Source organism: Mesoplodon mirus, assembly GCF_964341445.2.
Source record: "Mesoplodon mirus genome assembly, chromosome: 1".
In the NCBI taxonomy this organism is placed as follows: domain Eukaryota; kingdom Metazoa; phylum Chordata; class Mammalia; order Artiodactyla; family Ziphiidae; genus Mesoplodon; species Mesoplodon mirus.
Genome location: NC_138976.1, coordinates 68,151,731 through 68,163,803, shown reverse-complemented (window position 1 = coordinate 68,163,803; position 12,073 = coordinate 68,151,731). Strand labels below are relative to the sequence as shown.

Genomic DNA, 12,073 nt, shown 5'->3' with positions numbered 1-12,073 from the left:
ACTGCTCCTGCTTTCCTAAGCCCGGCTTGCCAGAACTGAGATCAATTTTATTAGATATCATTAGTCTCTGTTAGGGCGGTCATTTGAATAACAACAGATTGGCAAGTATAAAACTAAGGCACCTGTTGTGCATTTGGCAGCCTGGATGCGGCCCCTTAAAAAGAAAACAAATACGAGCTATAATCATGCCAGGCAATGGCTTTTGGTTCAATAATGACCATGTGTCAGAATGAAGTGCATCTGGGAATTCCTACCACAGCCAGATGTAAAGGCAGATTTGTCCTGTCTAGTGGCATATGAGGAGATACACACAGTATACACAGATTTGGTTTTGTCTTGGTTTGGTAGGGAACTGGGCAAGTGGAACTCAGCTCAAGTAAAATAAAATTACTCAAGAGCAACTGACAATACTGTCATAAATTGTGGAGTTAAACATTAAACATACGGGTTTTAAGATCTGGGCTATGAACTAACTAACCTCTGATTTTTCTGGGCACACGGATCTGTTCACAAATTACTCAACAACAATGGGCCAATGTTACTAGGACACTGAGCTAAGCCATGGGTTAGGCGTTAGAAATACCACTGGGGAAAAGATTCGGGTCTTGGCTTTGAGGTATTTGTAATGAATCAGACCATAAATAAGCAGTCACAATGCACTATTATGGACGCTCTATGTAAAATGTATTTGGGTCTCTTCTAGTGCATAAAGATAGCATAGCCAGGCTTGGCAGGATGGGAAGACGTGCTGGAAGAGTTGTCAGCTCTGCTAAGACCTGAAGGAAGAGGGGAATCAGGCAAAAATGGAAGGGGAAGGGAATTTCCAGGAAAGGGAGAAAGCATGCTCAGAATTATACACCAAAGGGTCAAAGTAGTGCATCAGGGAAATATCAAATACTTTAGTATGGCTGGAATGTATGTGTGTTGACAGTGGGAAAAGGGAAATAGAGAAAACCATTATGAGAATGGCAAGGTGGCAAGAGACAAGGCAGGGAGAAAGACATCAAGGTCCAGGTGACTTCTGCTGAGTATTTCAACCTTTACATAGAGTGGAAGGAAGAGCCTTCCACTCTATGGAATGTTTGAAGAAGGCTGACATAAACAGATTTGAGTTTCTTAATGATCACGCTGGCTACAGAGCACCGAAGCAACTATACGGAGCTCCTAACTAAACACAGAGAGGCTGCAATCCAGGCACAAGATGAGGAGGACCTTGCCAACAGATGCCAGCTAACGTATTAAAAGGTAGGGCTTCCCTGGTGGCGCAGTGGTTGGGAGTCCGCCTGCCGATGCACAGGACACGGGTTCGTGCCCCCGTCCGGGAAGATCCCACATGCCACGGAGCGGCTGGGCCCGTGAGCCATGGCCACTGAGCCTGCATGCCCGGAGCCTATGCTCCACAACGGGAGAGGCCACAACAGTGAGAGGCCCGCGTACCGCAAAAAAAAAAAAAAATAAAATAACAGGTAGTGAATAATTTGGTTGAAAGAAAGTTAATATTTCTTTTGGTCTACTGGAATAACAAGAGATTATTTAGAAAAAACAGATTTTAAATGATGAATTTAAAATCAAAATTTAAATGGTATATTTCCCAGTTTTTTTGATAAAAGAGATCAGTTTCAAGTTGAATCTGGGCAAGAGTAAAAATCCGATTCAATTCTACTGCACTTAACCAATCACTTCTTAAAGTAGTAGCTGAATATGCCTAACAATATTTATTGAACGTGTCATTCTTAACTTATAACTATTATCATCAAGAAGCATTTATTAAGAACCTAATCATGGAAGAAACCTCACTACACACCACCCAAAGAAGGTAGTACACGCCGCTCCAGGCTCCCAAGCAGGTTTTGTTTATAGATTAACCCACAGGAAAACATGACTAAACAGGACAGTGCATGCATGTGAGAAGCATTTTAGAAACCTGGGCAAAGAAGACGTGATTGTTAACACACAGTAAGAGCCATAAAAGACCAAAGCATTTTCCATGTAACTTTATTTTATGTACCATGTCTGATTTAAAACTTCAGGGTGCTTTGTCGTCAGAGAAAAAATAATTTTCCAAATTATCAAACAAATGTAACATCCTTTCTTGTATAATTTATAAGACCATAATTAATCAGAAATAGGTCTCTGTAGCCTGACCAAAACAAAAAAAAGCTAAACTTTTATAAAAATGGGTTAAGTGGAAAAAAACTTATCGAATCATCCATCTGTTATTGATAATGAAATGAACATGTGAGCAGCGAAAATAAGAGTATTTTAGAAGATAGTATAATTGACAAAATTTCCCAGATACAGTTGTGCAGGGCAGGCAGCCAATAAATAGAACACATACATATCAGTCACTTGGCGTAATTTCATTTCTTTGATGGGAGGCTGCTCTTCAGATATCTCTGCTGGATCTACAGTTCTCTTTGTAAAAATGCTTTTGATTCCCTACCTGTTGGGCAGCTATGAAAATGCCAGCCTTTGTGATTTTTAAAAACCTATTCTTGGTGGAAATATTTAATTTAACCACTTCTGTTCCAGGACTAACCCCAGGGCTCAGGCAGTTGTGTCAGTGGCCTGAAAGCATATAATTTTAGAGCTGAAAGGCAACTGCCAAAAAAAAAGAAAAAGGTCACCCAATCCAAACTAAACTGCTTAAGTTTAAAAAAAAAAAAAAAAATTAAATCCCTCTAGTCCCAAGCAGAGAAAGAAACAGGAGATTCTTCAGAAATGATAGGGGGAAAACCTACATAATTTTAAAGATTCTTCCTGAATTTGGGTTAAGAAAGCACTGTGTCATTGTGTATACATGCCTGGTATATGTGAAATAATTTTTTTAAAAATTCATGTCAGACACAAGAATATATTGAGGGGTTAAGAGTGGAGCGGATAAAAGTTGGGATCATAACTTAAAATCTTGGCTTTAAGTTCCATCTTTATTATATCTAGCTATGCAACCTTGGGCAAATACTTAACCTCTCTATGAATCAGCTTTTAAACTGGTGATAATAAAAAGCATATGACTTACATAGCGTTGTTTTAGAGATGAAAAATGACAGTGAAGGTAAAATGCTATGCTGAATGCGTCGCACATAGTACATGCTCAGTAAATTTTAGAAACCATCACAATTACAACTTTACACATCAACCACTATTACTGTACTTCCAATATAAAGAAAATTAAAAGATATTTGTTTTTCACCTATCTCAATGTCCTGAGCATCATCAGAGATTTCAACTGAATAATTATTCTTCACATTCATGATTTCAATTAAATTCAACTCAAAGTAAATTCAAAGAAAAGAGCATTGAGCACTTGAGTTGAGAATTAGAAAATGAGAGACTAATTAGGAGGATTTCAATGGATGCAAATTAGGACAGCCTGCAAGGAGAGAAAGGGGATTCCAAGAATGAAGGGTTGGTAGAACCAAAGAGGTGCCCGAGGGCAGAGTCTTCTCCCTTAGGGCAGGGGCTCTGATACTGCAGCAGGACAGAGCACCTGGGGCTACGCTGAGAGCAGAGGCTGGACACACAAGTTAGGATTAGACTGCAAAGGGCTTTGACTGCTGTGCTGGGAATTTAGCACTTGAGTAGGCAGAACTGAAAAGGCTTGTATTTCAGAAAGCAAAAGTTTTTAGGAAGAACTGAAAAGGAGAAAGGAGAAAATGAGGTACCAAGAAAAAAGTAGACAAAAGTATGGGTGAAAGATTATATTTTAAGTTTATAAAATGCAGAATGTGGGATACAGGAGAGCCTTCTATTTCTCAGCTATCTAACAAGCTGGAAAAAATTCAGATCTGGAACTCCAGAGAGAAGTTAGAAATTTTATTTTGAGAGTCATCTATGCAGAAATAAGTATTGCTTCTATGAGAAGTAGACAGGAATATCCCATTAAAGAGAACAGACAGTGACCTGAAGAGGCCCATATATGAAACAACAATGAGAGTTTAGAATGGAGATGGAGACCAAAGGCTAAAATATCAAATGAAGGGGAAACAATGTTGATGAAGAAAGTGAGGATCAAAGAAGGGACTCAGACAGAACTTCCATCCATGAGATATTTCCAATGGAAGATGTTGCCCAAAATTTATCCCTCTAGTAAAATATTATAATTCCCTCCTTTCCCCCCCAAGAAAAATGTGAAAATCACTACTTAGCCAGTAAATGGATTTAGAATATTTAAGACGTTTCCAATAGATTATTACCAACTGGCCAAACATTCCACTTAAATTAAGATAGAAATTAAGATATAAGATAGAATTTATAACTAAAGATATAAAACCATGTATCTAAAAATCACATACTGAATTATTTCAACCAGAAAAGTCAAAACTGGTAGACTTATTTTGTTTCTCTCTTAAAATCCTTTAACAATATTTCAATTAAGTTACTATTACAAGTAGTTCAGATATGTTTTTGCAGGGAGCCAGCAGTCTACCTGTGCAGTGAGAAACCGTTAGTGTGTATACAATGTGTCCCTTCAATTGGGGTGGAAGGGGGATGGAGGAAAAAATTATTTTAAACTTTAAAAACAAATGTTTTTTTGGCCCGTAATGGAACACTGGATCAGCATTTGATGTGTCTAGTCTAATTTTTCTCTGTGAAATTGTACTGGCGGATCTTAGGGAGAGACAGAAGGCAGTAAATTCCTATCCTCCATCAATACATTTGACCTCGGAGCAAACCCCACAACTGGCTACAGGCACCCACCATCCATCATTGCTCTTGAAACCTGATCTTCCATGGAAGGACAGCTGCGCTGGGCAAAGAACTAAAGAGCTTTCTAAGATGCACTACCATTAAAAAAAAAAAAAAAAAAAAGGCAATTCTGTTGGTTCAGTATTTTAATTAACTGCTTTTCTAAACATTTCTTCCCCCAGACTGCAGCTCAACATCAAATATCATCAGGAATCTATTAATACATTTTTGAGTTTTAAGCAAAATGCTCTCTTTGTACATTGTAGGTAAAATCATTTCTAGCTTTTCCCTTAAAAGCTTTCTGAGATAAACAGCGTACTATGGCATACCGATGTATACAGACTTCAAAAAATGTGCTGGACAGGAAAAGGTAGTTCCAGCATCTGTAGTAATTATACCATGTACACAACAGAGTGCACATAGGGAAAATGTACACCAAACACCCATATCCAACAAGGCTTAATTTTTAAATCAGGTAGCAATAATTTACAGCAGACAGCTAAAGAGAGCAAAACACTATCATACAAACTAGCATCATTGAATATAGCATGTCCGTTATGTCATTCCTACATCCAGGAATTTTTTAATTTAAAAAATACAAAATAAGACAAATCCTTATCTAATTGGATCTTCATCACCTCTATGGCTATTTTCTCCATGTTACAGATGGTGAAACAAGACCCTAAGATGTTATATAATTTCTCCCAAGATCCCACAGATAAAAAGTGACAAAACTAAGGTATAAATTCAGTTTTTCTTGCATCAAATTCATGTTCTTTTCACTGTCGCCAAGAGAAAAAAAAAAAAAAAAGGAAGGAAAGAAGCTGGTCAAGATTTTGCAACCTTTAGCATTGTCTTTATATACACTATATACCTATGCTTAAATAAGATTAAACAATAACTGATTTTCAATTATTTATAAAATCAGTACTCATAAACCTTTTGTTAACAAAGGGAGTCCATTTACTGAAGCTTAAAAAAGAAGTCACTTGTTACTTGTGACCCAGTGAGATGATCATTTCATATATTTGAAAGTACACTATCTCCTAATCCCGAAGCAATACTGAGAAGCATAATTTTCTTTTTTTTTTTTTTTTTTTTTTTATGATACGCGGGCCTCTCACTGTTGTGGCCTCTCCCGTTGGGAGCACAGGCTCCGGACACACAGGTCCAGAGGCCATGGCTCACGGGTCTAGCCGCTCTGCGGCATGTGGGATCTTTGCAGACCGGGGCACGAACCCGTGTCCCCTGCATCAGCAGGCGGACTCTCAACCACTGCGCCACCAGGGAAGCCCGAGAAGCATAATTTTCTAAATGCAACTCACAAATCTGAATTTAGTTAGCTAGTGCTACATTAAAGAATATAGCTTGAGGGCTGTTGAAAAAAAGACAACTAAGAATTTATAAACTCAATCAAGCTCATGAAACTGACAGAGTTACGATGGTTAAAGCCAGTAAATAACAATATGTTAAAGGTCACAACGCTCCTGACAATGATATCTGAATGTCAAAGCTAAGTCGTGTTTCTGGTCAGTGAATTCAAAGAACTAGGAGAAAGATGAGCTTCAGATGGCTGCTTTTGCTCTTATATTTTGTTATAAGTGCTGAAGAAGCCCAAGGGGAGCCTGCCACCTAACAGCAGCCATTTGCAAAGGAAAGCAAAGCTTATTTGCCGCAGGTGGAAAGCTAGGACTATTCAAGTTGTCTCAACACTGTTTGTCTATGGGTACACCTGATCTGCTGGCTTACGGACAGAATCAGCTGTCTTAGCTTTCTAAATTGTCCTCTTTTTCATTTCATTTGCTGATCTATGACATACAGGGATTTGAGCTGGGGGAAAGCAGAGGTTGAAAAGCCAAGAAAAAGTTCAGTTTTGCTCTTTGTTTCTTGTAATTAAAAAGAAAAAACTATAGAGTAACTGACAAATATTGATATGACCCTATTAAATACATCAGCATCAATTAGAAAACAATGAACAGAAAGATACTGAATGCATTACTTTGAGAGGGAGGAGGTGGGACATTGCAGGCAATTTTATTCTTTTTTCGCAACAAGTTTCTTTGAGGAGTGTGACAGTATAACTGGAGACAACACTTAAATTACTTTGTCTTAAAAATATTTTATAAATAAAATGTTGAGAAGAAAATGCAAACTGTTGATTACATAAAAGCAAATGGGTGATTTATTAAAGGGGAAACAAGGGGCATGGGCCTGAAATGTAATTTTGTGAGTTACATTTTTAAGAATTCTATTTCATTGATGCTTCCGTCTCGCACCATTATCATGACCCTATTATTTAGGTTACATTAGATCAGAGACTTCTATAACGTATAAGCATTTGCTCTTTGACCTCCCCAAGACTTAAGACATAAAGAAAATGCTGAACTTTTACATCTGAGGCTACAATTTCATATAATGAACAATCAGTAAGCACAAGCCATTTATTCTTTTAGCTATCTCTCTTAAGGGTTTGATTGTGGAGAGCTGAAACACATTTTTATTTTTAAAATGGGGGTGGGAGAATTTGGACCCTTTAATTGTCAAAACAAATGCAAGCCAAGCATGACATTTTAATAAGTGTTACCAACTACTAATTAGAAGCAAATGATATTATCCATATAGAAAACATGTCCCCAAACAAACCTGTCCTTTGGTGGAAATGTCACTGTGCTATGAAATTAGAGAAGTGTAAACAAGGGATGTTTGTTGCAATAAAATTTACTTATAAATCCCTCCTAAGCAATCTTCTTCCACATTATCAGATTTCTTCTGTTGATGTGTTATATAGGAATACTCAATCTTGTAGTTCACAGAAAGAACAATTTTTCTCTTTGCTCTTGGCAAATCATTGATAATATAAAAGGAAATGTTTTTAAACATTGACTTTGCTTGCGGCTGCAAGTTGCCTTTGTGCCATCACAAGTAAGTAGTTTTCTTAAAAGATTTTTTCAAAGAAATCAAACAGTACAAAGAAAAGAAAAATAACTCCATAAGGCAAAAACACACTCAGAGTAGGCCTCGCTTAAAATATAACTCATTTATTCAAACTAACCTTTCCAACCAAAAACTACTCTCCCTCTAAGAAAATAAGAACAAATAATACATTCTTCAAATACTCTGGAAAACTGAACACTTAATCTTTCTTATTTAGCACTTCATATATCTGTGCTTATAAAACTAATGCTAAAAGAATATTTTGTGGCCGCTAAGTTGAATATATTACATTAAAGGTAAAGTTTATTTTTCCAGATTTCCAGAAACTTCTGGGAATTAAAAGGGCACCCATGACCAAAGGTTAAATGTATACATTTAAAGATATGAGCCTAAAAGTTTGATGCTCTCAGGATCATAAATTAGAGCATAGGCATACTTCAACTCTCAGACTACCCACAAATACACACTGAAACTAGAGAAGGGTAGTTTTAAAGCAAAACCACCTTGAGAAATCCATCACTCCTGAAATGGCACTTTTAGTACGTGACTGTGTTAATGAATTCTTATTTATCCATAGAATCCTTTTAAAAACAGAAATGTTCAATGGCTTGATAAATCAAGTTTGGGCTGAAGGAAATCCAATACGCAAATACTTACAGGGTGCTCTTTTACAAATAGTTACCCTTGTCAGTTTGAAAAACTGAAAATCAACAAAAGAACAGTGTAAGTATACTTGACCTTATTGCCTAATGTCTATCAAGATTGCCACAGCTGGTTGATTTCAAATTTGTGAAACTGACACTTAAAAACATATAGTGCATCTTCAGTGCGGGTCCCTCAAGTACTGACTAAACTGTAGTCACAGCCTCAGATTCTCGTTCCACACAACTTGCACAGCACTCACAAAGCTAGTTTAATCACACCATCAATCTATGACTATGCATTCCTTAAAGTAATTCTGCTTCCTTTCTTTTTTAACCTTACATTATGCAAATAGGATCCTCATCAGTTATCCTTGACATACACTGAGAACCTGGGATCACATATGAATTTGCACAAATACCTCTCCTATGTTGCACACTCTGTGAAAAGTCATACTTGTACCGCCATAGTGTAAGCTCTAAACAACGTTCTTGAAAAACCCTTCAGTCAATGTCTATGACTAACATCAGAGCATGAATTAATAGGTTAAAAAGACAAAACAAAAACTTAGGGGACTGCCTACCTGATACTTTTTAAATGCCTCTCTAGGAAGGGTTTGCATATGCCATACCAGAGTACCTCCTGGATATAAGAACAGTTATACAGGCCCCTAGTGGCTTAGCAAATAGCAGCAGATGAGGGGATTCCGATTCTTAGTACTAGACTTTGAGATATTCTGGCTGTAGATGAATGTCAATCTTAAAAGACAAATCAAATCATTGTATTTAATACTTTAAGCAGTTTTGCTTTTATGATTATCCACTGAAATACATATATATTAAAATAGAGCACTGTATTTCATTACTTTAGTAACTACAACTGCACTGGTCTAAGAAGAATTTGTGTTACATAACCTCCACAGTAAAATATTTAATTCATCCATTGCTTCACATGTCATTACAAAAGTAATATATTACTCATATATATTAAAATATATTCGAGAGACACTTTTCCTCTTTGAATCTTATTTCTATTATACTATTATTACTGGGGGCTGTAAGAACAGATTATTTCTATGTAAAGTGCTCACTATTTAAAATGAAATATAGATACAAACTGAATGCCACTTTTAAAACAGTAGAAATCTAAAATAAATGTGCTTCCCAACAACAGCCAGTGATGAAACTTACATTAGAGTGCACCTATTTACAAAGATCTACAATTAATAACACCCTTTAATCCTCATCCCCTAGCTGTCTTTCCTTTAAAAAAGAAAATTCTAGGCAGGCACATTTACAGCTTTTAGCAGTTTTTAACTGGACACAATCTGACAGCTGAATTCATGAAACTGACCAGCTTGTCAATTTCACACTTTGAAAGTACAATAATAGCTGATAGCATGAGGATGAATTTAAGAAATCTGTCACAGAATTGCTAGTTCCATTGAAAAGCAAAGTACAGTACATAATTATGGGAGGTGGGAGGTAGGAAAATTTTCTTTGTATTGTCCATTTAGGATGTCTGTTTCAAGAATTCGGACATTGAGCACTGAAATTTTATTCTCTCTTTGCTAAGCTAGCAAAATAACATCTATCTGTGGCATGTAACAAAATGTTTTCTAAATAAGTACAATATTTATTAAGCTTTGTCCTGGATATCATCATACTAACAACATGGTATGATCTTTAAGTTGGTATCATCTAAATATTCCTTTAATTCAGAATATTTCAAGTCTTGGCAGTACATCACCCTGGTTTTACTCAAGTTGAGTGGTGGATGTGTACACTTTGAAACAGTGATAGAACTGCCAAAATGGTCAGAAGTATCAATGGTTGGACTAACACCCCATATGTGTGCTACAGGATGGTTGGAAAAAACACACCAAATGGAAAGGTCGACGTTTGAAGCACTGGAAGTCCAAGAGAAAATCTATCTCAAGTCACAAGCAGTTACTAGTCTCTGAGAGGCTCAAAATGTATGTGCTATGCTCTAAGTCAATGGTACTATGACTGTGGGCATGTCAAGGGGGGAAAAAAAGAAAAAAAAAAGTTTAAGAGAAAATACAGGGCAGCGATCCCTCAGGAATCTCCCTGTATGCTTAAGGCACAAACTGTAGGCTGGTCTGGGGGATTGAGCTAAGAATTTTAGAAAACAGAGGAGACAGCAGGCAAGTCGTGTACTGGGAAGCAGGCTGGAAACAATACAAGTGAATTGTGATAGTCCAGGTTTTGGAGAATGGACCTACTATTCACAATACTGGAGCACCCAATTAATGAAAGTCAAGCTCACAGTGTCCAAGATTTTTTTTTTAAGCATAAGAAAACTGCCTTAATTTGTTAATGTTTCTAAATGAAAATCAACCTCACAGACACACAACTCAAGTTTTCTACACGCCAATGTGAAAGCTACAATAAATCGACAGGAAAGCAAAGAACGTTGTTTGTTCTTGGTTTTCTTTTTAAATTTTTTCCTACAACTTGGACTTTTCATGATAAATTCTTTGTTCCCTTCCCTACGGAATGAGTGTGTAAGAACAGCAGATTCCCGTGGCAGAACTACGAGCTTTGATTCTGCCACGGAAAGGTCTCCAAAACAATCCCACTCCTCTATGGCAGCCGCGTAGACTTTGACTCCTGCTATTTCTCCTTCTCCCCACTAGTTCAGAGGAAAGAAAGAAATCACCAAAACCAGCCCTCCTTAAATCAGTCATCATTGCCTCTTAAAAAAACAAAGAAAAAACAAACAAAAAAAAACCTGCAGTGGCAGAATCCCTGGGTAGGGTCGTAGTCCCCCGCCGCTCCACCATTTCCCCAATACTACGCCCACCCCAGGAGGAGAAACCGGGTATCTCACAAATACACAGATTCAAACACCCTCATTCTCTAGAACTGCCACTCTCCCTGGTCTGAGGCTTTAAGCGAGAAGCGAACCGTGCAGCGGAGGACCTCTGCCCAGGGAGGTTCCGAAGAGCAAACTGTGCGCTCCGGTGCCGGGGCGCTGGGCTCGGGGACGCCGGAGTGTGCAGCTCCGGCCCCTGACCTGCGGGCTGCGGGAGCCGGGCTCCGGGCGAGCCGCGGACGCAGACCCCACACGACGCAGACCCGGGAGAACTCAGCGGGGCGGACCGGATCAGCTCGGGAGACTCACCTGGTCATGTCGGCTCCGGGCAGCCTCCGCCACCTCCTCCCGCGCCGCCACCAGCACTTTGCTCCAGCGCCTTCACGCCCCTCCACGGCCGCGCAGCCCACGCCTGCCTCAGCCGCCGGAGTCCGGGCGGCCGATTTAATCCCGCGCAGCTGCGGCCCCCGCGGCGGGAATCCCCCCCGTGGCTGCCGCCGCCCGCTCCTCGCGCGGCCAGCCCAGTCCAGAGCGAGGAAGTGGAGGAGAGTCAGCGAGTGAGTCCCAAACCCCGAAATCCAGCATCCAAAGGAGCGTGTCCCCCCGCCCTCCCTCCCTCCACCCCTACCCCCTTCTCCTCCTCCGCCGCCTCCGCCTCCTCTTCCCGGGCCGTCCTCCTGGCCCTTCTGAGCCCGCGGCTTCCGCGGCTGTTCCTCCTCCTCCCGCTCCTCCTGCGCGCCCTGCGCCGGCTTCTCCGGCCGCCGCCGCCGTGTGTCTCCTCTCCCTCCGCCTCCCGCTCTTCCTCCTCCTCCCGCTCCTCGACGCTCCGCCGCTCGCGGCTGGGGGGTCTGGGGCCGCGTAACTTCTCCTCCCTCCGCCTCTCCTGTTTCCTCCTTCCTGCTGCTTCTTTTAAAGAGGATTCTTTGGCCACAAATAGCAACTCGGCTGCCCCCCTCAGCGCCTCCCTCCC

General features: G+C 39.7%; 1 protein-coding gene across 4 annotated transcripts in view; it reads right to left on the bottom strand.

Annotated features, from left to right (window-relative positions):
* Positions 1-12,073, bottom strand: part of PTPRD (protein tyrosine phosphatase receptor type D) — a 2,145,247-nt gene that overhangs the window by 519,785 nt on the left and 1,613,389 nt on the right. The window contains exon 1 of one of the 4 annotated variants that reach the window (XM_082611190.1): positions 11,413-11,626. The exons of the other annotated variants lie outside the window; for them this stretch is intronic. The gene's annotated coding sequence lies outside the window, so the exon portion shown is untranslated. Of the gene's footprint in view, positions 1-11,412; positions 11,627-12,073 lie in introns of those variants that run through there. 4 annotated transcript variants of the gene reach the window in all.